Raw genomic sequence first — 24,417 nt, 5'->3', positions numbered from 1 at the left:
CGCTTTCATTTACCTGTGAAGACATCACATGGAATGTATTCTCAAGTTGACAATAGCTTCAAGGTGTGAAACAGCTCTGCTGCTGTATGTCTGAGCGCACAGATGTGTTACAGGAGGTCACTTACATTGCCAGTAAAAACTGGAGGTGTTCAGTGTGCTTCGGTTTTAGTTGAAGAAATGATTTGACACTTTCATGTAGTGCTGGGCGGTATGACCAAAAATTTCTATCACGGTATTTTTTAAGATTCTGGCGGTTTCACGGTATTTTCATTTTTCCTTGACTGTGTTTTTATAGGTTTATAGTGGATTACTCTACTGTCGAGTACATATAATATAAAAACATTTTAATGTCATCATGAATAAAGGCGTTGCTTATTATCGGGTGTGCTCGTTTGTTCGTATAATGTTGGGATAGCAGTTTAGCTGAAGTATAAGACGTACCTTGAATCCAGTGTTTTAATCGTTGCTCTAAGTCTTTCTCGACTGTCTGTAGCGGGACCATGTCCTTGCAGAGCTGGATCATTATTGCGTTCGTAATGTCGCTCCACCGCTTGCTTTTCTTGTCATATGCTGCCTCGAGCAAGTGCCTTTTCAAGCGATGTGTGACCCTCTGGCTTCACGGTTTCACTCGCGTTAACGTTACCGGCTGACGGCCGTAATCACACTCTTGGTATTCCAACACATGTTTTCTTTTTCTGCTGAGGTGATGGAGAAAGTTGCTCGTGTTACCGCCAGCGGCTACAACAGTGCCTCGACAAACTTTGAATATATAGTCTTTTGGACGTCGGATTTTTAAAACCAAAAACCAAAAACAACAGCAGACCCAGCTCCTCTCTTGGGCACAGACTATCGGTGCATCTCCGGTCTGTCTTTGTTCATCCTGCATCGCTCTTTTCTGTTCTTTAATGTGGCGTTACTGTAGCGACGGAGCCTCTCCCAGCTGTTAACAGACTGTTGTGCTACCGGGCTAGCTAGCGAGCTGTACCCAGCATGCTGTTCTGTGGTGTAATTTTATAAAATGTACAATTATTAGTGTTCCAAATTGTTTATGTGTCACAAACTGTTGTGTCGTGGTGTTTTGCCCTGTTAAAGAGCGTTAGTTGTGGGTTATTAATTGTTGTGTTATAAAGTCATAACCATGACTAGGGGTCCCTCTCAATACACGTAAGACAACTAGCTCCGACCGCAGCGCTTTAACGGTGAACAATATATTTAGCTGCCTGTTGAAGAGTTAACGTTACAGCAGTTGTTTCGGCTAAGCACCGGTATGACGGTGTGTGGAAAATGAATATCATACGGGAAATTAAAACCGGTGTACCGGCTGAACCGGGATACCGCCCAGCACTACTTTCAAGGACCTATGAGTCTCTAATTTGACACAGTGTTCCACTCTGTTTAATGCAGCGGTCTCAAACTCAAGGCCCGCGGGCCGAATCCGTCCCGCCACATCATTTTATGTGGCACGCGAATCCGCCAGCAAAAAAAATAAATAATAATTATAATAATAATAGACTTGATAATAAAAATATCCCCATAGTCGAAGTTATGAGATAGAAAGTCATAATGATGAGATACTTAAACACAGTCATAGAAGCAGCTCTTTGGCTGGTTCCTCTACATTTAACATAGAAATGTATTGTGAGTACATTGAAGACTTTAAACGTGGCTTTACAACACATGAAATACTTCACGTGGGGTTGTGCAAACGCACCCTTGAAAGGATTTTAAGCTTTGAACAAAGTTATTGTAATAACTTGTGTTTGATATTTGTCTTTGCTATTTTCTTTAAAGTGTGATAGAGTAATGTGGGTTTCTTAACCCTAAACTAAAAGGATTTAAGTTATAACAGAAATGTGCTTAAATATATCTTTACAGTTATATAACTGCATGTACAATATTTTTACACTTGAATAAACAATAATCAAATGCAGAGACCGTTATTTACCAACATGTTAGGAGGAGTTACATTTACAGTCTTACATTTACAACCGGCCCTTTGAGGGCGACCACGATGCTGATGTGGCCCAGAGTGAAGATGAGTTTGAGACTCCTGGTTTAATGTGTATGTTTATCAGTAAGCATGTGTATGTGTGCATGTATGGGTGCATAGATGGATCACTGAATGGGCCTACAGGGTGCAGGCAAAGACTCAAAGCGCCAACAACTACAAAGACACACAAGATGACCACCAAAGAGGCAGAATGACAACAAATAAATGCGATATGGCCACAAAGAAATGCAAAACAACATTGTAAGGACAACAAAGGGATGCAAAATGGCCACAAAGACACACCAAACAACAGGAAAAAGGACGCAAAATGGCAACAATAAGACACCAAACAACAAAGAGATGCAAAATGACCCCAAAGACAAGCAAAACAACAACAAAAAGACAACAATGAGATGCAAAATGGCCATAAAGAGACACCAAACCAAATCCTTTTTTTGTTTTTGCATGATGTGAAAAATATAGACAATGCAAAAATTACAATACATTTATTTCCAGTCGAAAAGCAACGTAGGTGACAGCCGGCTACATCAGTCACAGATATTAAACTGTGACTGTCATTGGCGACAGATGGAACAGGAAGTGAAAGCAGAACTTTCGGTCCTTGTTATATTTCTGACCTCTTGGTGCCACGCAAGCTGGTACATCATTTGAGATCCTCCGGCTGGCAGAAGTATTTTATCTGTTTCTCTCTCTCTCTCTCTCAAAACCTTCTTGGCTTCTTCAACTTCCTCCTACACCTGTATTTTCTCATTGTGTCTGAAGTTGTTTTTTTTCTTCTATCTGCGCTAATAAACTGAACCTGTTGTAACATTCAAACACACAAAAAGAGGCTCAGAGAAAGTTTTTAAGGGTCAAAATCCACCGTTTGAATGTGCTCGCTACGCTTCCATTGTGCTCAAAAGGTGTCATCGTTAATTTCGGAGTTACAGCGCAAAACAAGAATTACATCCCTGCATCATGAATAGCACTTATTCCTCCAGATAATGGCTTTGTTTGTCAAAGTAACACCTTAAAAACTTCCTAACAAGAGTTGCATGACTTCCCTGAGTAGTTTACTGGAGTTGATGGCCTTTGCTCCCTAATGACAGAAGCACAACTTTTCTGTAAATATGTGAATGTGACGGTAATGCTGACTGACAGCTCGTATTGGCTTGGGATGTATCAAATAGAATCGGGTGGCTTGCATGACTGGAGTATGTGCTCCTTGATACTGCAAGTGGTAAGATGCGACGTCTCAGGAGTTTTATCTTATCCGAGTCTCAGGAGGTCTCTGACTGACAGCTGTAAATATATCTCGACGCAACCTTAACCATCTCCCGCATACCTCTGTGGTAGATGGCACACTTTAAAAATATATATATTTGCATCAACAATAAGCAAAGAAAGGATTCTGCATGTTTCACACTTTCAGCGAATCAATAGCAGACGGCAGGAGACGATCCAGCTGCACTTGATTGTAACGGGTTCAGTTGTGCTATAGAAACCTAGAGGGACGGATGCATGAGCGCCACACCTAAAGGAGAACGGAACAACGCTAACGCCACTACACAGCGCTGTGGCCGCAGTTCATCCGCAATAAAATACTGAAGCCACGAGGACAGAACATTCTACCTAAACTGCTTTTATATTGTAAATTGGGGTTTTCCTAACGCTTTGATGAAGTGAGGCACTTTGTTTCAGAACACTGTCACACTTTCTCCCTGACTTGTAAGATGCAAATGGAGCCTGTATACAGTGAACAGATGCTTATCAATCCATTTTTAGGCCATTACTTTTCAAAAGTGAAAAGCCAAGAAGAAATGGGCCAAAGAAATATGATAAATAAGTTTAAATTCGCTGGGAATAGCAGCCATGCAGTGTCACAAAGCAGTAAATGAGCAGCCATGCTAGTGGCTCTGTGAGGCTGCACTTGAGCTAAATGCTCATATCAGCATGCTAATCTTCTTTAAGTGACGATGTGTCCTAAAGCTCACGCAGTTAAGCAACATCCTGACTTTCACTACTGGTTTCTAATTTGGGGGATTTGTTCTTGGGCAAGAATACAATCTTAAGTGGTGACGAGTGTTTAATGTAGGATTTAAATGACGATGATACATTTGATTATCTATAATATCTTTTGATCATTCATTTAAATGCAGTGGAAAGCGCTTACATGGATCACAGAGCTTGGGACACCATCATTCCTGTACAAATGTTTAAATCATTTGCTGATAGTAATCCAGTAGTCTGTTTACAGCACTGTAACATAGTGTATTTGAATTATGCTCAGTACTGTATACAGTAATTCAAAAAGCATTTGGAACAGTCAATACAATTCTGTATATTGTAAAGCTGTCTGTTTCATTACTTTATAATCATATAATAAATAAACAAATGTCAATTAGATGCTAATCTGCATCTGAAATAATAATGACCTGCTTATAGTAATTCAATTGAGCCAGACAAACGTGACCACTATACGAGGTTTCCTCTGTATTTTACAAAACAACATAGTCTTTCAAAATAAATGAACATTTATCCTAACACTTAAGGAGTAATAGCATCCCATGCATCTTTTGTTTTGTGTAATTGTGTATGTGACAGAGTGCGTGTGGCTCACTTCCTGCAGAAGGTTTTTTTTGCGCTCCACCCGGTTTTGACTTTCATGGGGGCGTTTCCCTTTCTGTGTGTGCACACGGCCATGCAGTCTCATGCCCGTAGAAGAGGGTTGGCAGAGCGTTTACCTAATGGCTGATTAGGATCATCTGGCACACGCCTCCAATCACAGAGGACATGGGACTCATCATTATGAGATCATCAGTCTGACGTAGGCCCGTTGCTAGCATGTTGATGTGAGGCAGGTATAATGTGTTGGTTTAGCACCTAAACATCTGAACAGCAAAGGCCGATGGGTATGTCATGAGGTTTGCAGGTATTGGGTCAAACTAAAGCTTCGGATAAAATCTAATTTTGAGTTTTGCAATTATTCTTCTGGGGCCTATGAATATAATAATGTATTGTCAGCGTATTGTTTGTCCACCTGAGAGCACTGTCAAGTGTATTTTGAACTGTAGAGTACCCCACTCAGTAGGAATCTTGGTAACGATTCTTAAATAGCCGAATTTAAAGAGTCCTTAAAAGGATTTTCATGTTTGTTTTGGTTTGATGAAGCACATTAGCTTTTGAGTGTTAAACTCCAAAAGTTGCTTTTAATTGTTGCTTGAATAAATAGATATACTTTTAAAAATGGTATTTCCAGGGGCTTTAAGAGAAAGAAATATATATATATATATATATATATAGCAGCAAATATATTCTTATTTAAAAATTCAAGCTGTTGCAATCAGCCAAATAAATCCTTTAAATGTTGACAGATTATGTATAAAATAGCATTAATCCCGGCTGAGTGTGCCTCATCTGCTCATTACATTACAGATACAAATGCAAACATTTTTCCTTTGATTGTTTAAGTTCTTAAGTCTTTGGTAGAAGAACTTTTAAAAACACTTCAGAAAGACAACATTGGCTCACATCTCTCCATCTCTCTAATTGAGCGTCTCGTACTTCCTGTGCTAGCATAGAAGCCCTTCAGTGCACAGCGAACTAGACGATGTGTGTGTGACGAGCGATTTAACATCCAGAGCGGCTTCGGGAAGAACGTTGGTCCCTTGCCTCCGAGAACGCCGCGCCTGTGCCCGTGACGTCTGAACATGAAATCAAACTGTTAATCCAGTACATTCACAGAGGTGACAATGAAGGGCCGTCACCCAACGCCGGCCTACAGCTACGCATGTCACTCTTAATAGATAGGTAGCTAATAAGCGCCTTTGGTTTTCGGAACGCATCGGGGCAAAGTCAACAAAGTAGAGCTTATCTGGGAGGGAATAACAGCGAGGCACCGCGATAAATCATCTCATCGAGCCGTCATTAATTGGCCTCATCTGACAGGCATTGTCCTCGGGCCTCTTATCACAGCAGAGGGGACGCTAGTCATTCAACGGGAAGGCTTTTTGGTTTTTTTTGCTGTAGCTATACCTGCATGGACTGATGAGGGTAAAAAAAAAGAAACGCCGTGTGGTATCATCTTCAACCTTGATATGCTAATTGCTGCCTTTCATTTGTGAAATGAGCCGTGTCAGCGGGGTCTGCTGGTAGAATGAAACCAGACGAGTACGGTGGCCGCTCCACTTATTTTAAACATGTGGCGTGGAAACGGTGAAATGTGAGAAAGTGTTGGATTGCAGCGCATATGCACTTGCAGCATGGCGTCTTCGATGTTAGTCTAGGTGATAATTAAGTCGACTGGGGTTTCTGTTTGAAAAATAAATGTAAAAAAAAACTGCTGAAATGTAATTTATGAAGACATGGACAGACAGGAATCCTCGTCCCGTGAGAAAAGTATGAGCTGCAAGAGGACACATTCCAGTTAATTATGATCCACGGAGTGCACAAACAAGTGGAGAAGACTGGCCATCCCCACCGTAGCCGCAGCGATGAAATACAGCGAGGAGGGAGGCGAGCGTGTAATTTGGGGGATCAACCTGTCAGCTGTGTGTATCTTTATAACGGTGTGTGTGCGGTGTAGGAGCTTTAAATCACTGTTGAATACGTGTTTATTTAAAACCGACGGTGACCGGGACGGATCCGGTTGTCTCGCTGCTGTCCCGTCTACGGTAACACACTCACGACATGATGTCTGTGCAGTAGAGCTTCATCTGCTACAACTAGACGCTCAGAAACACACACACCTCCGTGATTATACCAGCAATCGACGATTGTTATGCTGACTGTGTATTTGTACAAGAATATGTGGTAACCGTGGTGACATATATAGAAATGAACACTTGAGTGAAAGGATTTTCCCGGATCAATCAGTTCGTTAGAAAAAGTTTAAAAATAAGTGTATTATTCTATTCTAATGTGGATTTTCCCAGTTCCTCATTTTAAAAAAAGAAATTGTGAAACGTTGCGACCTCACAGTAACTATCTGTACCATAATATTACCATAATGTCCCATTTCTACCAGTCTCACTATTTATCTCATGGGAGTGTTAATGAGCCCATGCAGCATGATGACATCACTAGAAGTTACCTGTTGGTCTGTAGAACTTCACGTTTACACCTCTCGGTTGGTTTGTAAAAAAGTCAAAATCAACCACACAGGAGTATACTACTTATTGTGACATGGGCTACAGTGCAACAACTGATGCTTTTCCCTGAGATAAAAGGATATCAGGCTCTTCGTTTTATTTTATTTGCCCGATTCACCTCAGCAGCAGTATTGGTTCGGTGACATGTACGGAAAACACGATAACACAACAAAGCTGTGAGGTCTCAAGGCTGACGTCAACGTATAATCTCTGACACCCCGAACGCTGTGAGATCTTTAGAAGTCAGACTGAGTTAACACAAACCTCCCAAGCAATATGTGTGTGTGAGTGTGTGTGTGTGTGTGTGTGAGAGAACACCAATGAAATTACAACATTCGTTTGTTTCCTCTTCAGTTCTGCCCTTGTTGTATTTTTATAAGAGCTGACAGAGAAGAGTCAGCTCCCATTCATGTTCAGAGCTTTATCGCTCTGCATTGAGGAACAAAGTGAAGAATCTCAGAATTTACAAGAAAAAAAACGCATGAAAAGCAACGAGCTCCAAGAACAGTACAGTCCACTGTTGGAGGCTCCAGCAACAGTTAGTGGTGTGCATTCAGTCGAGAAGATACAAATATTCAAGGTCAATGGAAGATAGTGATTTTGCACCAATCGGGATTTAGCGATATTTGAATGGAAATCTGACTCCAGCTGGTGGGTTGCTTTTGCTTTTGATGACAGCGTTGTCGATCAAATGGGACTGAAACGCACCCACACATTCTCCATGAAGAGTCTTTGACTCTCTCAATAGATCAGACATAATACATTTGCCACGATTATTTCCTGTGATAGAGGAATCGTGTTTTCAGGGGCTTTGAGGTATTCTAAAAATGCTCATATATGTCCTCATGCAACGGAGTAACACAGAGACAAAAACCCTCCAGGAGAGAACTACGGTTGCTGCAGGTGAAACACGTCACAAAATCAGGAAGTGAAAAGAATCTCCCACAATGCTTGTGAACGAGAAGTTTCCTCTGCACAAAGCGCCAGCTGACCAGATGCAACGCTCAGCGCAGACAAACTGAATAACAAGCGACTGAAAACTGAACTGTTGACGTAAAAAAAACAGAAGGAAAAAGAAAAGTCACAGAATGCATAATCCCTATACTGTAGGAACGATGGCTTAGCGGTATTCTGGATTCCTCACAGTCTCTGCCATATGCTGCTGTAGCTACACCTTTACAGTCTCCCCCCCCCCCCAAAGAGATGCTTAAATCCTTCAGTCAACAGAACCTCATCGAAGAAAAAGCTCCTCCGGTGAGACGTTGTCCACCTCAAACGTCAAACCTGTCCCGACGCGCAGCCAATGAGGACACTTCTGTTATCTTTAGTAAAAAAACTTTGATCGATTTATGACTCCGTGACAGCGAGCGGACACGTCTCCCACTCCAGCGAGTCTGAGATTCCCCGTATCGCAGGTATTGAGCTGTTATTTTGATGTTGAACACAGCTTATCCTCTACTGCCGCAATGTGCGCCGCACGTCTATCCTCTCATTCAAACTTCTATTGGGTTCTGGCTCGGGGGACATAATCCCTCTCTCCCCGACTCGCTCGCTGGCAAAGCCACATAGAATCAGCTCATCAATAACACTTTGTTTACCGAGTACAGATGACTTTGCCCGAGAATCTCCTTAGCACAGTGCGGGATATAAAGGCATGAAGGAGCGTAAGCTCGTGACAATTTCATCTGAAGCCTGTTTTAAATACTTGAGCTACCATTTAAGCAATTGCAGCAGACAGAGATTTCACGTCGCCATTGTGTCCGAATCATTTGGGCCCGGCCCCGATGAAAGAGGCGGACAATAGAGCCGGGGGTGCTTTACCCCCCTTTTGTCTCGACTTACAGTTGTTGCTCCAGTTGTGCACTCTTTTCTCAGGAGCGGAGAAAGGCCCAGTGGGCTGGCGGCCACGGCAGCGCTTCCTTCACCCTCTCTATCTGTTCTGCAGGACCGCGGGTACATGACAATGAGCAGCTTTAGGTCCAGAACTCACGCTCGCTTTAAAACACTCACAATACCAGCGGCTAAGCTCACTGTGAGGTTCTTAGCCGCTGAGGGAGAGGGTTGGTATGAAAACAGCTATCAGCGAGAGAAAAGCTGGAGATTGATTACAAGTTTATAATCTGCATCTTAGGGTTCTATAAAACATTTCCTGTTTGGTCTCTGTTGCAATCGCTGGCTCTGCACTCGCACTGAAAACCAGCAGGTTAATAAACTGATCCAGAGTGAGCAACAGAGCACCAACGCAATCCTGGGTTAACTTTACCTGGAACCAATGTGCTGTTTTGTATATACACTACCGTTCAAAAGTTTGGGGTCACTTAGAAATGTCCTTATTTCTCAAAGAAAAGCACTGTTTCTTTCAATGAAGATAACATTAAATGAATCAGAAATATACTATATACATTGTTAATGTGGTTAATGACTATTCTAGGTGGAAACGTCTGGTTTTAATGAAATATCTACATAGGTGTATAGAGGCCCATTTCCAGCAACTATCACTCCAGTGTTCTAATCGCCTTAGAAGACTAATTGATGATTAGAAAACCCTTGTGCAAATATGTTAGCACAGCTGAAAACAGTTATGCTGGTGAGAGAAGCTATAAAACTGGCCTTCCTTTGAGCTAGTTGAGTATCTGGAGCATCACATTTGTGGGTTCGATTAGCTATTCCATGCGAGAAATTGCGAAGAAACTGAAAATTGACACGAAATTGTCTGGGTGACCCCAAACTTTTGAATGGTAGTGTATATATATATATATATATATATATAGCTGTTGGGTCATTGGATCACAACGACCCCTTGGTTTTACACCCTTGGGTACTGGGAGTTAATCCAATACTGCACAGTATGTTGTGTATAGGAGTCAAAGGTCTCGGCCCTGATTAGGTCACGAAGCTTGCCAACAAATTCTCTGAGATAGGAATCCACATTTTTTTAAAGGATGCTTGAAAATGTAATAATTTGACAAATACTTAAATAAAATGCCCTGAATAGTACCGATAATTGATGGGAAATGGAGCCACCATTACCCATGCTGATTGGTCGTCGTGCAACAACCGTCCATGAGACCAGCGGGGATCCACCAAACTCCCCTCTCATCTATTTATGCATGCAAGATATTTATTGGTATTTATTAGGTTTACATATGGGTGTGTAAACGCATCAGTAAGTTTGGGCATGACACAGACAGATTTTAATTCACTATTACATTTAGCTGAGCATCTTACATCGTACTTCTCGATTAACAGATGTTAACAGACCAGCGTCCCCGATGGGAAACACCAGACTCAAGCAAACTAAAATACACAGACAATGAATCAATACATTTATGGATTTAAATACCACGTGTGCTCATTCAACCCACTGTAGTGTATCAAACAGACATTTTCGTCTAGTGATATTATTTAATATTAACAACAGAACGAGTAACGGAGACATTATTACGATATCCGTCAAAATGATTAGTTTGGGGGGAAAAAAGAAACACTTGAAATTAAATTAAATTAAAATATCAGTCAGGACATTTTATTACATTATTGTTTGAGTTATTGCACTACAAGGTTTTAATCCATTTTCGATCAGGTTAAGTCAAATGTTTCTCACATTTTGAGGAAATGTATTTGGCTGCACATCCAGCGCAGATATCACATTAAAAAATGTAAGAACCTGATTCTTGTCCCTCTAATTTTCACCATTTCAGGTACTAAATCTCTCTTAAACGATGTTCTCCGACTGTTCAAGTTGCAAAATCCAAACGAGAGAAGAGAGAGAGAAATCGTTGAAACCGCCTTTTAATTCAGTAAGTTGTATTAGCGTACTGGGCAGATAGATTTGCTAAAATGCAGGTGCACGAGGTCACAAACAGCAGATGTCCACCTGCACGGCGCCATACATCGGGTACAGAGAGGCAGCACTTCCTACTTGCTGAAACTCAAAACTTCACAAAGATTTGTTTCGTTCCTACAGTTAACAGTGTGATTTGATTATTTAGATCCACACCAGAGTACATCACAGAGATTTTCCTCCACTGCAGACGAGGACTTTAGCTCAGGGATTTCTTGCTTTGGCAAACATCTCACAGCACAGATGTGTTGTTGTTGTTTTACGTTGAAACGTTCTTGAAAGGCCTCGGTAGAAGAACAGGAAAAAAATGTAGGCGATTGTCTAAATCTAAAAAAATTGGACACATTTGGACTTCCGTGAGTCATCCGTGGGTCACTTCTTAAAAACAAATCAGATCTTTGTGGAGCTCCTGAAGAAAAACAAAGTGCTGAAATCCTGCTTGGCCAGCAGCATCTGTGCGGCCGGGTTAAACGCTCGGGACTCCTTTTTAAACGTCGGCTTCTCCACTGCTCACGCTGCAGCGCCCTGACCCTCGGCGACACCCAAAGACGATTATTTGAAAAGCAAAGTTAAACTAGTTGTTTTTTTTGGAGGGCTTTATCCTTAATTGACTGATAGCTGTTGCTGTTTACGTGTCCCTGCTGCTTAAAAAAAAAACAAATCCAAACGTGCTCACTGGTCCAGCTGATTATCCAGCCAGGGGTATCTATGTCGGCCCTCTTAATCACTCTGGGGTCGACTTAATCTTCCCGTCTTAAGCGCGTCTTATTTACTTGTTTTCGGCTCCTCACTTTCCTTGCAGAAAGTGATCGCGGGCAGCTCAGCTGAGCATCATCCCGCGCTGCGCTTTCTCATGGAAGAGCTGCAGTAATTGCTGGAGAATACTCCTTCGTCCTCAGTGTGTAAACACGCGGCCCGATAGCCACCATTCAAACATATCTGCCGAGCTGCGAACAAAAGGCAACAATTGCTCCACCGTACGCCGGTTCAATACACCATTATTTTTACATTGCAATTGTTAGAGCTCAGGCGACAGAGCAGCATTGATTCAGTGGAACAGATTCAGGCTCACAGTGTTGGCATTCTAAATACTCTAGTTATAGTGTCTCTGCGCCAGACATGAAGTTCACCTGATGATTTACTTCAATGTGAAAGAAAACGGAGCAATGCAAACTAAGACTGCGCAACGATCATGTGAAATCTTTTTCTGACACGTTAGGAGTTCATATCAGGTAAAGAATTCATTAAAAAAAAAAAAAAAAAAAAAGCTCAGAAATTCTCCACATTAGGTTCTTATTACAGAAATACGACACCCAAAGTCTTTTCCAAAAAAATGATGCAAGCTCCAAACAGAATTGAGTATTGAGAGATGTTGTGGTGAACATATGTTGGTGTTTGTTTACAGGAGTCCTTTGAGAGGGTGAGAACGTGCCGCCATAACGGAGGAGAATGTTGCTGACCGGGATTTTAGGACAACTGAGGACATGGTGAGGATATTTGGACCAGAAACAACAAGAATGTCTTTTTTTTTTTTTAATCACTGTGATTTTTGTGTCGTTTATCTATTTATTTAACTATTCACTATACTTTGTGTTGAATTTATTCCTAACCTCTAAGTGCTGTTCAAAGTCTTTATAGAGTAATTATTTTTGCAGTAATCAAATCTAAATGTATGGGTGTAATTCTACTGGAATACGCTTCTAATGAACCAATAGTGTGGAAGTGTTTTATTGTGAAATTGTAAGAGTTGCTTAAGCAAAACAACAACGATAAAACGTGCCAACGACTCTTTCCTATGAACAATAAAAGATGAAATTTTAACAGCCAAATTTCAGTCCTCCAAGGAGAGTGGGGGAGTGTTTTTAATACTGAATGCTTGCTTCTTTTTTGTGGGGGGGAGAAAGGAAGAATAAAGAAATGAAGAAAAAAGAAAAAAAAAAGACAGACCCTGTGGCATGACTGCACTATCAGCCAAATGTGATGATGTTAATGAGTTGCGCAATCCCATGATAAAAGATGCCACAACACAGCCATCCTGGGTCTTTGTTATGCGGTGCTTATGAATGCAAAACTCTTCTGATCCGCTGGCATCATTATTTTGTATATCATTCATTCTGGACCGTCCCAATCAGGCCACACGTCTTTAAGTTATGTTCATAAGAAGCTCGAATCATTACAGCTGTCAGCCGTGTAAATACTGAATCTGATAAGGAATGACGAACCTCAGATATGTCTCATATTGATATTTCAAACTGTTAGGACAATGTCTCCAATGTATGTAGAGAGAGATTGTATCTGAAACTGATTCACACCTTGAGCTTTTTTTAAATTGACTTTTTGCTAAGTCCTTTTCTCGAACCAAGACTAGCAAATAATAGCGTAGCATCTGCTGTCTCCACGTAAAAACCTGTGGAACCAACATTACCACAGCAGGTTAGCAAATCATTCACTAGCGTTAGCTCGTCTAAAGGCATGCTGAACGTATACACAGGCTGCTTTTGTTTTTTAATGTTTGTTACAGTTGTTCCTTATGTTCAGTATCTTCTGTCCCGATCCCCACATGATGTGGTGCTTCACGTTTACACTGTGATCCTGTAGCTTGAGCTTCTGTCTTCATCTAGCTAACCTGTTCTCGATGCTGAATCAGTTCGACATCCTGGATGTATTCTTCAGACACATATTGTTTTCAAAAATGAGATCATATTCACATGGTGCATTATTCATTGGTGGCGTGCCGTCACATTGTCCTACACTGCGTCTTTCCACGATACATCACGTGGGTAAATGTTTAGAACTTTGAAAGCCACAGAGCAGGGCTGGTGGAACAACAAAAGGGTAAAGTTGGTGGACGGTCAGAAAAGAAAGTTGTGACGCATCATCTGTACATTTTCATATGAAACTGAGAGACACTCAACAAGACGCTCTTAACGTTTAGGATTACCTATCATAAATATATTTATGATTTTTTTCTTCTTCTTTATATGAGCAAAACAACATTTCAGATGGCATTTTGCAATGTAAGCAAAAACCAAACAGCTTTGGAGAGGAATCTACGTGGATGTTTTTCTTTCAGTCCTGAAAGCTGTTTTAACACCAACATGTTGTTGAGATTATCAGGTTGGAAAAGCTCTGAAGAAAATGTGAGGTACACTATGAATCATGAATACCTTACATATAGTATGCTGGTATTGCATAGCTATTGAATGAGAGAGAAGACAACATTTTCTTAAAAAAAAAGAGGCCATGATTGAATTTCCCTAACAGTCCAGCTGAAGGATTTGTTCACTTACATGAAGCCCTTATATTGCGAAATGAGTCAAGGAAAGCCTTTTGGCTCCAGCTCCAGTGGAGCACAACAAAGAGTTAAGTATTTTAAATTCGACAGTGAAGCTAAACTGTTCTTGAAATTCAGCTGGCAGCCAGTCATGCGTCGATTTGATGTGTGCTTCAAGAATCTGGCCCAAACAGACAAACTGTGAGCCAGGAATCCAAACAAACAGTGTGAGAAACCGAGAACCATCCTTGGCAAGTTGAGTTTATACCATCGCTGTGGCCCAAGCATGTGAGGTTTTCCCCTCATCAGGCCACTTCTGTTCTACTGTGATGTCGACGGAGGAAAACCAAACTTCTGTGTTCTCTTCTGTTTGACCTTAAAATGTGTTTGATTCACAGCGCCATTGCTGTACGGTAACACACCGCGTTTGTGCATTCTGCTCATAAATCAGAGGACTGTACTGTATGAGTTATTGTATGAACATATGCACAAAGCTGTGGTGTGTAAGGTTGGTGAGAAATCGTTTTCAGGAACTGATTTCTCTCTGCTCAAAAGTCTCTTAAGGGTTCTGGAGTTATTCAAAGAATGAATACATGATGGAATGTTTGAACCTCACTGAATAAACAGTTCCTCTTAACTTTAACACTCTTATACAAATCTCTTTCAACAACCTCTAAAATGTCCAGAACTCTGTGTCATTTTTGTTGTTGATGATAATAATTTAATTTTCAGAAAGGTTGAGGTGAAAATGAAATTGATAAAAGAAATTAAATGAATTGAATTCTTAATTATACAAAATATATTAAAAAAAAGATTAAATCAGTGATTGAGAAAGTACATCCATTCAGTTTTTTACCTGAAGGTCGACTAAAACAACTTCAACAATCAGCTACAGCTAGAAAACCACATTGATTCACTGCAGTTCCCATTTAATAGCTACACTACTGCGATACTCAAAATGTGCTTTCTATTGTCCCAATGATTACATTAAAAAAAGACATGTATTAAAGGTTTTCAATGCAGGATTCAGAGCACATCTACTGCCTCCACACAGCTCTCAACGTGGCGACGGCTGAGTCGGTGGCTAGGAGCTAACGGCGCTAACAGCGTCAACAGTGCAAACAAAGGCAACGGCTCTGACAGAGCTAACAGTGTGTATCTGAGGGGGAAACCGGAGGGTGTGTGATGCGCTTCCACAACGACGCCGTCGCAAAGCAGCCGCCACCAGCTAGCAGCTTCATTCTCGCTCAGGTCACATTACTCCACTATCTTTATATAAGTATCAGATACCATCTACATTAATCCTGTTAACTGTTCTCAGTCTACACTTTAGCTGTTGAGCTAACATTATGCTATAGCTAACGTTATAGTTTCTGACAGGGCAACCTGCTGCTCAGCTGCTCCGGATGCTGCAGAGTCTGATTCATTTGATTCAAACATTGTTATGTGCTTGAAGGCATAACTGACAGATTCAGATTGCTTACAATTGACTAGCATTAGCGGTGAGTCAGTACCCGACCGCTATCTAGCTAATGAACACGGCCACCGCAATTCTTTTTACTCACTCGACTCAGATTTTTTTTAAAATGGCAGCCCGCAAAACTAAGGGCGTTACCACGGCGTTCAACTGACAAAGTACAGACATTACTCTGATTGGTTGCCGATGAAAGGATGAGGGTGATGTCACCTGTCGCCATGTAGTCTCACATACCTGGAGCACAATCACAAAATGAACCCATGCTTTAATAAACACATCATGTTGGAAACCAATCAGTTCCTAAAAGATGTTATGGTTTCTTCGGTGGTGTTGGCGGAGAAGCTTGTGTCTAATAATACTTATCAAGGCCACTTCTTTGCCGGCTCTTTTGTCTGCCCTATATCTCAGGGCACAAGTGAGCTTATTATTACTCGAAGAACAAAAGTGTGCTAATGAAAGCTGTAGCGGGGAAGGAAGCTTCTTGGACCACCTGTTCAACATTTTCATATTCAGTGAAGAAGAGCTCAGGTTCCCATATGAGCACTTTGCCATCTGTTTTTCAAAAAGATATCAGATTTTGGTATTCAACCACTGTGCACGCTTTGCTAAACACAAAGAGCTCAGAGCTCGCAGATTTGCACGTCTGCCTGTACAGTTTGTGCAATATGCTGTATGCGCTGTATGTTAAATCTTCTTCTATGTTTAATGCAAGTGAAGCAACTTCAAAGAGAGAATGCAGACACACGACTGATCGGAGTTAATCGAAAGGCGTACATTTAAATGTCAGGACGAGAAAACAATAATCAAGTCTACACTTCATTAGAATTTAAAACACACACACGCATGACTCGTATTCTAAATCAATTATAACAAGGACCATTAGTGTTATCACGACATACAAACACAATTTTGATCCGGCAGTTAAGGGAGTTCTCAGCAGCTTATCAGAAATAATGGCAACAAAGAGTCAGCTAATCAGGAGAAAAAGACAAAAGAATCGCTGCGGGCTTAACTAATGCACCAAATGCATACTTAATATGCAGCAATAAGCTCTCCAAGCATGAGTTCATTATAAACACATACATATATTTTGATAGTCTTTCTTTATATTTTAGAACTTACAAATTTGAGGGGGGGTGTCTCCCATTTTTTTTAGTTGCCAATGTCAGGACATGCCACCTAAACAGGAAGTGATCGGATGTAAAACTCAGCTGTGTCCTCTTATGTGTGTCCACACGGCCTATAAATTCTTCACAATAAAAGTTGCCCGGTATTTTGTTATTTAAAAGCTTAATTTTGGAAATCAGGGAATATTTATGCTTCTCTGGGTTTTTCACGTTTTTGAGCTCAAATCATTATTCCTGAGTGCGTGAAGATCAGTAAATGTCCCCAAATGTTCTACAGCTGTTCCTTTTACTGTGAACGCATGATTAAGATTGCGTGGACCAAAAACGAGTCACATGACCTGTATTTTCGACTTTCCCCTCAAAATCACAATAGGGGGCCTGAAAATGTACCACGCGCCTATTTAGTCTTAAAGTGGTGCTGTGAGACTAAATCATAAATCCACTCCTATGCTGGAGACTGTGGGAACTCTTCCACGGAGCTGCAGAAACCTGGCTTGTGTCTGTCTGCTAAAGAGCGAACTGGACGTTCTATTTGATTCAATTTACAAAATGACTAAATTGACATTGTAGAGTACAAATAATATAAATATATAAATTAAGAAGGAAAATACAAATTTCTTTTTGGCGATGATTCAATGAAGAGGGGTTTGTATTTAATTAATGTGTGTATCTGATTATGTCATAATCAGATACACACAACTGTATATTGTGCAGAACCAGAGAGTATGTGTGCATATTAAATTCATGGCTCATTTCCAGTTCAATGCATCAATATGATTGAATTTAACGACACTTTGTCAATATTAGAAGCCCAGATAAAAGGGCTTTTACCAAAGGACCTTTGAGTCAGAACAATAGTTTCCATTCAGCAGCTTTTGACGATGTGGGAAAATAAACTCTGGGTCAAAATGAACGTCTGCACGGCACTCCAACATAATGTTTTTTATGGCCACCACTGACATTAACGACCCATACTACGGTGTTTAGCTAATACACAAACAACTGAGTCACAGCAACACAGAAAATAAATGAATATTAACACATATCACTGCAATATTGAAAACAATATCTGTGGTATTTTGTTTTGTTATCATTTAGTTTCTCAAGAGATTTAGAGAACAGTGTAGGCGAGGTGGAATGGTGAAAAGACAATGCTTTGTGATTACTAGTTTACTAATAGTTCAATAGTTCTGGGAGATGTGGATGTGAGATGGCCCAAAAACTCTCACAGCAGCTCTTTTATAAAGCAAAATATACATTAATATTGTCTACAGGGGGAAAGAAAGAGGCAGCAGCAGACGTGTTTATATACAGTATCGTACTGTAGGAGGGGAGAAATTAGGTCGAGTACTTACCCAAATTGTCACACTAAGCGATGGCGGGGACTACAGGATCAGACACCTGAAAAGAGACACAACATAATTATACAGCAAAGCAGCAGAAACGTGATATGAGAACATCACTCGAGGCCGAACGGATCGATTCATCCAAACGGTCCGATCTCCGGCTGCAGCCGCCGTTCGCCGCGCCGCCTTTCATGGAATTGTTTACTTTAACAAAGTTGGCGTTAAAAAGTGCAGCTCTAACTCCCAAAGTGAAACCCCAACTTTTGACTGCAGGGGATACATTCAAAAATGATAATTGTGAGTGAAATTTCTATTTCTGGTGTTGTGAATGTCCTACATTCGGTTTAGATACAGGTAAGGGTGGGGGTGGAATGATTCATGTCTCCAGGGCCCTGAAGATGTGTACTCCTCTTGCTGAGGAATTCGTTTGTTCTGATAAATTGACATTGTCAGGTTCCCCACATTGCCACAGTGTGGCATATACTATGGGGAGCAGTGGTGGGAACACAGATGCTACATGCGACTGGCGTCAGTCAATGTGACAGTTCTTGTTTTGTCTTTTCTTTTGAGGGAGGGGGGGGGTGGGGTGGGGTGGGGTGGGGTGGGTCTATTTTTCTAAATCTGAACTTCCAAGTCGAGGAAGCAGGAAGGAATAGGAATTAATACACCTACACTCCCCTTCTCCCTTTAGAATGGCAAAAATCTCTTTGTACCCACATCGTAATTACTGGTGGGCGCCAGTTTGGGATTGTTATCCGTGCCTCCTTCACACTTTGTTTTTTTTTGGCAAGTATAATCCAATGTTTTGAGAACATGCAGCTGACAACTAAAGTCTTTTCTCAACTTCACTTCCTTTACGCCGCGCTAATGTTAAGGAACGACTAGTGCTTGAAGTGGCGTTCCTTGTTCTAGCATATGCTCCCCTACACTTTTCAGAGGCGGCATGTTATAAAAAGGAGCTCAGCGAGATAGCCGGGGCGAGGAGGAAACGGTAACCAGCAGCCGGGGAGCTGAGGACACGTTCCTCCAGAGATGATGTTGATGTTGAGACTCTATTCTGGTGTCCTTTCATGCGGTCTGACACGCCGATTCTTTTTTCCTCATCTTTTTTTATGCAGTCTCAATTACTGAATCAATATTAATGTGGTTACCTCCTGTTTTACTTTTTTTACCACAGAAAGAGAATCCTGCTTTTTATTACTGTGTTTTTAAGTTCATATTTAATCAAAACCTAAAAATGACCAGATAAAGTGCAAACATTTTCTAGGACTATTTGAGCAACAGCGTAAACAATCAGCCGATAACTGTTAGAACATTAATCTGAAATCATTGTGATAATCTGTTAACCAAACCTTTCTGTTCCGGCTTCTACAACGTGAGGATTTAGCAGTTTTTCTCAATTTTCAATTTTCAAACGATTAGTCGGTTAAATGAAAAACTAAATAAATGGATTAATCAACAATAAAGAGAAAATAAAATATGTTAAAAATTCAACAAGAACATATTTTCCTCAGTGATATCTAGCCCTAATAACTCGGGTTTTATCTGCTGACGTGTTGGGATATCAGTCATTAGACTTCTGCCCCAATACAGAAGGTAATGGAATTTCATTTGTTGTTAATGAAGCACAGAAAAGTGACATTAGAAAACAAATATGGCTTTTCAGGGCAAGAAGCCAGATAAGAATGAATGTCCTCTGATTTTTGTTTGCATCCAGGATTTGTTCTCATTTTGTTTGTCCCCGTTGATTTCTGGGATTCTCCAACGTCTTCAAGATAGACCGGGAGAAAACATCTCGTTTTCACAGCCACCAAGAGTTTGTCCAACACAATTTGAGGAACACAAACAACGCATGACTATCATATAATCAACTGAGATTCAAATATGTTTAATTGGATTCATTTTTATGAGTGGATTATTACATTTGTGGGCTGAACTACCAGACCACTGAAGCCTCGTTCAGCTCCTGAATTACTGACACACTGCTCTTTGATTTACCTGTTACGCCACTACTGACACTAAAATCACATGTTGAACTTTAGGTTTATTTAACAGCGCTTCAATTTCACCACTTTTTTTGTTGGTGGCATCTCTCCCATTCTTGGGCCTGTGCCAGAGTATTTATTACAGCGGCTGCCTGTATACAGTGTTTAGGGGGCGTAACCAGTGCTGATAATAAACACTCTGCCACACGCCTGCAGTTTATGATAGAGTGGGATCCATCATTCGGGCACACCTGGGTCAGGCCCAATGTGAGGAACACTTCACAGAGCTCCCGGTCAACAGTCGTCATTGGGAATCACCACTGGGAGCAAGGCGTGGATTAATTATGGATTAATTATTAGTTAGCGAGTGAGGGGAATCTGCCTGTAGTGATACAGACAAGCTCGCTGACAGACCGGGAGCTTTGATCAATCAATGTAGATACGGCTAAAAAGAGACGCATAAGAAATAAGTGGACGTAGTCAACGATTGGTTTTTGGACTGCCGTTTTGAAGCCTTGAGTTTAGCGTTTTGGCCGTGGCCATCTTGGTTTTTGGCCGTGGCCATCTTGGTTGGAGTGGGTGGAGCTAAGTATAACTGAACGTTCATTAGGACATTTTTAGGCGACCAGAATGTCTACTTTCATGAAGTGAAAACACACTGTGAAAGATTTAAAGTTGTAAGACAAAAAGAAGGACTACTCCAAGGCCCGACAACGCCGGGGCAGCGACCTGTCAATCACAAGGTAGCCCCGCCCTAAAACACACTCCGCTTTATGGTCTGTTTGACTCTAAATGGACCATCATTTACTAAATGAACATCATGCTGTATTAAAGAAGACTTGAAACTAGATTGAGACCATAAACTCATGTTTACAATGTTTACTGAGGTAATAAATCAAGAGAGAAGTTGAGTCCTTTTCTCATAGACTTCTATACAACCAGAGGAGTCGCCCCCTGATGGTCAGTAGAGAGAATGCAGGTTTAAGCCACTAGTGGGTTCCCCTTTCAGACCAGGAGGCTACCGCCTGGATTTAAATAGCCGTCTATGCAGATTACGCTTGACTAAGTAAACACGAATAAAATAACCTTGATGTGTTCAAAATAAAAACGCCGTCTCACAGAGCGGATAGATACATTCAATAAAATGAAGCATAGTTGACATCAAAATCGCTTTCAGTGGGGATTACCCATTCTTTTCTACCAAGGGTACAGAATCGTGCTGCTAATATTTAATCTATGCCTCAATTGTCACCCAGGGTAGATTTAGTGAGCACCATTATTATTTTTTCAGCAACTTCTTAAGCATGTATGCCTTGTAAATGCAGTTCCACACACTCACTGATTCTTCCTAATGCAAACAGCCTTTTCACAGCCAGGTGAACCGCCAAACATGCATCATCATAGAAATCCATGTATCAGAACCAGCAACTACCTCTACAGCTACGAAATGGGAGCGAAAATCACTCATCAAACCAGAAAGAACATCTTGATATACAGTAGCACCAATATCTGACCGATCACTTGAATTTTTTTCCCCGCCCCTGAGAAGAGGGGGACGTGAAACATCTCCACCATGTTTGATTTATCTTAGACTTACAGTCTCTGCGCTACAGACCCAAACACACAAACACACAAACAAAAGGGCTCCAGCACATTCTGCGCTACAACATCTAGGAGAACTGGTGGGAAACACAGGTCAAAGGGGCTCATGGGTTTGTGTTCAGCCAATCCAATGAGTTAAGAGCAGAATTTATTTATTTTGTAATCGTTGATAATGCCGGTACTTGCATGGCGCCTCTAAGGCAGCGGTAATAGCAGCTGTGCAGAAATCCGGCCCTGCAGCAAAAAACATTTTTCACTCTCATAGCCAACATCAAAATGTACATGTTTTTACATAAATCTACAGTAGATACTAAAGTAAATACAAGGCTCGTGTTAATCCCAGTAAATATGACACCCAGTGCTGCACCGAACATGGAGCCGTCACACTACAGCCGCTTGGCCTCGTTACTGCAGCTGGTGCTGAGATGATGGCTATTGAACTTACCAAATAAATAGAGCGTACAATAGAATTTACTTTATACCTTTTAATTCAACCGCTTGAGGCTATTTGACCGTCACATATTTTTGTCTCGTGAACACAAATACCAGGCAGTCTAACAGAGACACGTGACCATTCTCAGACTTACTCTGGTGTGAAGAGGAGCATCGTTTTTTCTATTATTTCAAAGCAGATTTATGGACATTTATCTATTGAAAGTTATATCTCTGGAATATGAGAGTCATATTGAAGCCAACACTTTGTGTGTTGCCTCTGTGTTTTGTAAATTTACAGTTTTTTTTGTGCAGATTATGACAATCAGACGGTCACTGTCTCCATGGGCACACACACACACACACACACACACACACACACACACACACACACACACACACACACACACACACACACACACACACACACACACACACACACACACACACACACACACACACACACACACACACGGCTTAAACCGGCGACGACGAGCATTCGTTGCTAGAATTTTATCTGAACAAAGCCACCTGTAGCATTAGAGACCTGAGAACTGACCTTACACAAGTCCATCACATCAACCATGCATTTCCTGCCGACAGGGCATTTATTTTTTACATTACATCAAATAGTATATTTAGAAACATTCACTGTCAGTGCTCAGGTGTATTTTTTGTATTCATTTTTTTTAAACAGTGAAATCAAATGAGCCAATTTCACTCAATGTCAAAACCATTACAATAACTTAGGTAAAGCTACTTTCAGCCACACAATGAGTTAAATACTCAAATTATCAGAGCCATTAAACATTCAGATGGAGCAATTTGCTATCAAACACAAGTGATCATCCGAGTACATTAGACCATTAAGACATTTCTAAAGACCCGCAATCTGTCAAAGAAACGCAATTTAGGCCCTGAAAGGGCTCTTCATTTATCAGCTTGTGATGGACAGGCCTTCCCTCTTCTTCTAACCTTCATCCTGGTCCTCCTGCTTCACTCGACTATTTTCACAGGCTTTATATGATGTACGAATATTCTTTTTTACCAGAGCTGACCCAAACATTATTCTCACACAAGTCTGCCAAAGCCGAGGAGCAGCAGGTCCCGCTTCCTCTGTGGACGCATGCTTTCTAAGTGCTCCCACAATGGACAGCTTGATTGGGCCTCGATGTGTACAGCCTGAGAAGGTTGACACCAAACCAATGAAAAATACATATCCCTGAAAAACACCTCCTCGGCTTTACAGTGTATTTATAACCACTTCTTCACAGCGGGCGCAGCATTAAATCTGTGCACGTTACCTTTTTTTAAACTAGGTAGAGTGCAGCTCCACTGGGCTTAAAGGAATCTGCCCGGGGGGGGAGGGGGAAGAGAGCAAGCGGCTCCTCTGGTTTACACCTGACCTGCAACCCGGACCAGGAAAAGCAGCACTCTCACTTAGAGGGGAGCGGATCCCGGGCCCAACGCAGCAGAGTGACTTTCACAGCCACAGTTAGAAGTCTTCATTACAACCTCTTTGGCGATGTGAATAAACACACAAAGCTTCATGAAGAATTTTCAGAATAATCACTGCGTGTTATTTCCACTAGAATTCTAAATGCACTAATAATAGACGTCACTGAGTCGTTGCATTAACCTGCTGCAAATGTGGAGTTTAAATAAACTCAAAAAACACTGAGAAAATTGTCTTAACAAATCATAATCTTTCTTTAACAATGCTCTGAAGTATTTCACTTTGCACTACTTTCCTTTAAAAACACTTGCTTGTGCAAATGTATCCGTTGTAAATGGCATTAAAAAGGCATATAGAGACAGTCTGGATGTTATCTGCCCGACAGTGTTTGTTTTTAGGATTCTTTCCCTTCAGTGAGTCATTCCTCACCTGGCCACAGGTTGCCTCCACTGAGTTTCACCTGAACCCAGTCCTGTGTAGCTGTTGCTGCTGCTGTAAGGCGCCGGCCTTTCCCGTGTCACCGGTTTGAGTCACCTGCAGATTTTCCCCCGTGTTCGTTCTTTTCTGTGTGTCAGTTGCTTCTGTGACCCGGTTCCAAAGTCCGCCGTCACAGACCCTTAGACCTTGACATTCATTTCTGATAAGTGTGTGAGGCACGGCGGCTGTCCTAGGGTCTTTGAGAGCTCTCTTACAGACGCTTCCTATATGTCTGCAGTGCTTCAGGGATCATTCGG

The 24,417-nt window shown here is 41.2% G+C and overlaps 1 protein-coding gene across 1 annotated transcript in view; it reads right to left on the bottom strand.

Annotated features, from left to right (window-relative positions):
* Window positions 1-24,417, bottom strand: part of lpp (LIM domain containing preferred translocation partner in lipoma) — a 141,789-nt gene that overhangs the window by 97,510 nt on the left and 19,862 nt on the right. Inside the window, exon 3 of the mRNA XM_079157984.1 lies at window positions 18,218-18,263. The gene's annotated coding sequence lies outside the window, so the exon portion shown is untranslated. The remainder of the gene's footprint in view (window positions 1-18,217; window positions 18,264-24,417) is intronic.

Source organism: Pholis gunnellus, assembly GCF_910591455.1.
Source record: "Pholis gunnellus genome assembly, chromosome: 4".
Taxonomy (NCBI): Eukaryota; Metazoa; Chordata; class Actinopteri; order Perciformes; family Pholidae; genus Pholis; species Pholis gunnellus.
Note: the sequence above shows the minus strand (reverse complement) of the source record. Positions and strands in the feature narration are given on the sequence as shown.